We start from the raw sequence: 5,495 nt of genomic DNA, 5'->3' as shown, positions 1-5,495 counted from the left end.
CCAAAAGAAAACGACTGAAACCCAACAACCCTAACCAAAAGGTCATGATGGGAACAACAACCAGAAAAGAAACAACCAGCTCAGGAGCTTCTCTTTTCTCGCTCTGGGACACTTTGTCTCCCAGGTGGACGGGAAGGTGCAGAGGAGCTGACGGGGGTCCTGGGACAGCTGAGGAGTCCGCTCAGTGTGCTTAAATCATGAGAAGTTATACAAAGTGGTTGTTAAGGATTAGACAGATTGTCTCTTGTGGACCCAGTGACGAGCCAGACAGAGGACTTTTAAACATTGACCAGTGAAAGAACTTCTAAGCTTGATAACAGCTCACTCTAAATGATTTCAAGCAGCTGTGCATGGTGACACAGACTTTTGTTCCCATTAGTCAAAAGACAGAGGCAATTTTGGATTAGTGAGTTTTCAGGCGGCCTGATCTACTTGGGGAGAGATCATGGCCATTCATACCACACAGTGAGATTCATCCTCAAAATAAAATAGATAAATAAAAAAGCAAGTAACAACTGCAAAAACTGAACAGTTATAGAATGATGTTCTGAATTAAAAAAAAGGGGGGGGGGGACAAGTTAGTATTGGTTTCTATTGTCAGTGTCAACTCAGTTAAGGACATTAGGAAATATCACCAGAAGGTACATCCTCATGATTCAACTCCTTTGAGAGGACAGATTTAGCTAGAGCCAGGCTGACTCCATGACAGACTGCAAACTGGCAGTTTGGGAGACTAGGCCTAAGTTTCTGTTTCCCACAACTGGAAAAGTCCAAAACAAGTGAATTCCAGCAGCCAATCAGGAAGCTGCCCCACCACCTTGCCTGAGCCAACCCCAGAACCTCAACAAATCACAAAGGCATCTACTCCTAGAGATACAGCCAACAAATCAAGGAAAAGAAAGGTAAAATCTGGCACTCCTACCCTAACAGGCATTAAATTGACCCTGCCAAGTCCACACCTCTGTCTTCCATCCTGATGTATGGTCGGGCCCTGCATATAGGTTCTCTACAGAATAAATGTTCTTTGCTGTTGCATACTATTTGCGTCTAGGGTATCATTCTTCAGGAATCATGGACCCTTACATATTTATGACAAGGATTTCCACATCGAAAGAGAAACTGTAGTGACTTAAACCCAGAGTTTTCATGAACTTCTCACTAGTAACAACTGAGCAGGTGTTGAAAGAGAAACACTTTCCCATGTGGCCAGTTTTTTTTTATATAAAAGGATAATTTTGTGACATAATGTGAGGACTATTTCAAAAGCCCAAGGCAGGCAGACAGGGAGTAGAATTGTCCACCTATACCTGTGGCCTGTGTCACAATGGCCAGAAGGTCAGCTGACCACTGGTGAAGCCAGCTCATCTGTGCAGCTGCACTCCGCATTGCCTACTTTTCAGGATACAGCTGTGACAGTTTTACATGGTTGAGAACAGATGTTTTGACCAGGCGTGGTAGTCCATGCCCTTAATCTCAGCCATGGGGGAAACAGTGGCAGTTGGATCTCTGAGTTTGAGGCCAGCCTGGTCTACAAAGGGAGCCGGAACGACTAAGAGAAACCCTGTCAAACAAATAACAAGCGTTTTTAATGTTGTAAGACAATAACTTAGAGATAGAGGGTACCTTTTAATTCAAGTCAATAGTTTAAATAAAGCTCCTTCCTGTGTTTTAGGACAGAAAAATGAACATAGTTTCATGAACTAACAGGACTGTCCCAAGTACAGTGAGGACATGGATCCTGACTTAGCTTTGGTCTTGCGTTAAGGGGTGCTTTAGTTTCACCCAAGCACATAAAAGGTATTCTGTACCTGTTGAGAAACGTCAGGATAGCAGACTAGACTGGGTTACGCCATGAGCTGCCTGACTTTATCTAGGGAGCCTGGCCCTTACATCCTCTACCTGAGGAATATTGCCTAGTCCTTGGTGAAATCACAGGTTCCACTCTCCCTTTCTCCCCATAAGAACCTGCACAGCAGGCACCTGAAATGACTCTCCATACATATGAGGCATTCCCAGTACCTTAAGTCTCAGTTAATGGACATCCATCCTAAAATGACCCCCTTCCCGGTCCCCAAGGTTTATATAAGCCTTGTTCACCCAGAATAAAGAACACAGTTGTCTCACTGAATACCAAGAGCCATAACACTGACTGTAATACTAAAATTCTTGCACTCACCTCGAGACCAAGATTCTGCTGACCCACCCTTTCCAGATTCTACTTCATCCTCTGCCAAGGCCGGTGTGCAGCTGTGCCTGAACACCCTGAGGGAGGAAGTGGAACAGGGAACCACATGCTACAAAAGGGTATTTAAGACAGGGTAATTTAGCCTGGGTGTGAGGGGGACTCACTTGTATTCTCAGCACTAGAAAGTGACTGGCGGGAGGCATCAGAGGACAGCCTGAGATACATGAGGCTATGGCATTAAAAAATAATAAAAGCAGGCTGGAGAGGTGGCTCAGCCGTTAGGCTCACAACCAAAAAATAGTAAAAGCAAGTGCTCACTCCCACGCATGTTTATAAGTACTTTAGTTTCCTTATTATGGGAAAAGAACAAATTATTAGCAAACAGAGGACTCGGTTCACAATAAGAAGTAAGTAACAAGCAAGGAAATAAGGCAAGCTTACCGGGTTGACCTTGCAGTGAGTTGGTCAGTGTCTGTGCACCACCATCCAGTCTCTTATTTTCCACTCGACAGCAGGAGTGACCACTGTCACTCTCAGCGACATTCACTATTGTCAAGGCCACATTTCCTTGAAGAAAGTGGCCCATGTAGCTGGTAGCGGTAGTTGGTCTGATAGAGGATTTGGAGTCCAATAGTCACAATGAGAACGTGTCCATATGTATCAGAAGTGCATGCCTCTCTGCCCCAGAGCATGGATGCTAATCATCAGACACTGGATATATACATGGCACTGTGACAGGCTGTTCCACCACTCCATGCACTTCTGGGAAAGAATCCACAGCAGCTGTGGATAAAGAGGAAGAAATGGAGAGTGAGCTCGAAATATTTTCCTATAACTAACTTACTTCTTCATTTCTTTCTTATTTTTTCTTTTTGGCTCAACTGTGGATTGAACGTGACACATGATGCATGGGAGACATGCACGCTATGAGCCCATCTTTTCGTTTTTATTTGGAGAGTTTTGATAGCTTAGCATTTTACTATAAACAATTTTCTGTTAGTGAATCCTTCAGTGTGACTATGTAATAGACATATGTGTGGATGAAACAATTTACTGTAGTGTATTACATTCATATTCTCTTTTTAATTCTTTTTGTATCTCTCTCTCTCCCTCCCTCCCTCCCCCGAGATATATCTAACTATCTAGTTCTCACAGGCCTACAACTCTCTGTATAGATTAAGTTAGCCTGGAACTCATAGAGATCCATCCAATTCTGCCTGCTAGGATTAAATAATGGTATGCACCCTTATTGCTGACTTGTTGGTTGGTTTGTAGACAGGGCCTTGCTCTGTAGTGCAGACTTTCTTGTATTTACTATATTCTGGCCTCAGACTCCTAAAAATGGGACTACGAGGATGCCTACTGACTTTTAACATTTTTGAAACTTTGAAAATGCTGTTTCAGATTCAGTGCACAATGATGACCTTCGAAGGTGAAGGAAGGAGACTAGTGTGTAGCCCTAAAGCATTGATGATTACACATACATACATATACTCACCCTTACTTAAATATTACATGCATGAACATATATTCAACCCTTACCTGACAGTCTTGTGGCTCTTATATTTGGGCCACAAATTTTGAAATTCATGGAGGTTAACAAATATCTTTGGAGCTACGGCTTCATCCTCATTCTTTGCTCTCTATATAACCTGTGATTCTGTCCCCAGGGAATGTATTTGACTGAACCTCCCTCCTCCCAGGCATTCCCCACCCCACCTCTCATTCACCTGGGAGAAGGAGTAGGAGGCCTGAAATGAGAACTTGAGGGGGCATCATGATGGTGACCTGCAGGACAATGAGGAGACACATACCACACCGTATCTGAGAAGATCTTTCAACCTGTCTGTCTGAATCACATAGGCCTCTCTGCAAGGCCCCCTGTCCTCCTAAACACTTCTCTTTCCTGGTTCTTCCCACATATAGCCTTCAGTTTCACTCTTGGTCTCAGCACAAGGAAGAATAAACAGAGAAAAACTGAAGTCAGAGAGAAGAGTCTGTTCCCCGGGTAGAACCCTAAGCGAGAAGCAGCCTTCTAATGGAGGTGCACTGGCCCCATGGTTGACTGTGAGCTCTTCAGCCTTCTAATGGAGGTGCACTGGCCCCATGGTTGACTGTGGGCTCTTCCTGCTCAGTAGCCACAGTGGTTGGTTCTTAAGCCTCAATTCGGTTCAGTATTAGCAAGATAGACTTAGTATAATGTGAAGCATTGTGTCTAAGCACATTGTCCCATACAGGGCAAAGACAAGGGTTTTGAAGTTTTGAAGTTTTAGTTCCTCAGTTAGCACTCATAGACCGAGGCTGAGGGAACAAGTTCTACTCTCACTAGAACATTATCATTAGGCTGCTGCAGCAGCTCATTGGTCAAGAGTGCCAACTGCTCTCATAGAAAACCTGAAAACTGGGAGAGGTTCCCAGCACCCTGGCTGAGAGGCTCACAGCCACTACCACTGGAGATTCATAATCATTAAACATTCCCTGGACAACTGTGCTCACATGTAAACATCATCACAAAAGCACACATGCATACACACACATAGAGATACATACAGTTAAAAACAAACATAAAATTTTAAAGTGATAATATGCTTATAATAATTTTAATATCATAGATTTATAAAAAATTATAAGGTGCCAAACTTACTATAGAAGATAGTAATATAATACTAAAATTTTTCTCATTTTATGTATTTGTTTACTATCTTAAACACAATGCATATGATTCTATGACTTTTGTTTCTATCAACAGATCAAAGATGTAGCTATGAGAGCGTAAGAAAATGTGGTTTGTTTATTGACTATTGTATGTAACACAAACATCAAAAATATATAGAAACTAATATTTGTTTAAAAACTATAGAATTCACTCTTACCTGGCATGGGTGAACACATGAACAAAGCTGTTAAACTACAAAGAAAGCAGACAGCAAGCTTCGGAAGCTTGGGCAGCAGAGCTGCAGGGGTGTGGGCACAATTTTCCTCTGTACTGCTAGGCTTAAATGAACTTTCTGATACCTGCACAGAGAAAGTAACTGAGCAAAGCTGAAGAGGCGGCTGGGAAAGAAGCCATTCAGAAAGAGCCATCAGGGCAGAAGGGGGGGGGGTCAAAGTTCCAGATGCAGGAGAGTGCCTGTGACAGGGGAGAGGGCAGGACAGCTGGGACAGTGAGGAAAAGCAATGGAGAAGAACAGGGGCAGGACAGGGACAGGGCTCAGGAGCCACTTTGTGAGGACTCCGCTTTCCCCAAGGACACAGAGAGTCATTGCTGGGGTGTGGGGGGTCCCAGGAGCTGGTGCCCTCTGAGGACTGC

The 5,495-nt window shown here is 43.6% G+C and overlaps 1 pseudogene; it reads right to left on the bottom strand.

Annotated features, from left to right (window-relative positions):
- LOC116078640 overlaps positions 1-3,964 on the bottom strand; it is a 9,303-nt pseudogene extending 5,339 nt beyond the window's left edge.
- Between the last annotated feature and the right edge of the window lie 1,531 nt (positions 3,965-5,495).

This window comes from Mastomys coucha, unplaced genomic scaffold (assembly GCF_008632895.1).
Source record: "Mastomys coucha isolate ucsf_1 unplaced genomic scaffold, UCSF_Mcou_1 pScaffold5, whole genome shotgun sequence".
NCBI classification, from domain to species: Eukaryota; Metazoa; Chordata; class Mammalia; order Rodentia; family Muridae; genus Mastomys; species Mastomys coucha.
Note: the sequence above shows the minus strand (reverse complement) of the source record. Positions and strands in the feature narration are given on the sequence as shown.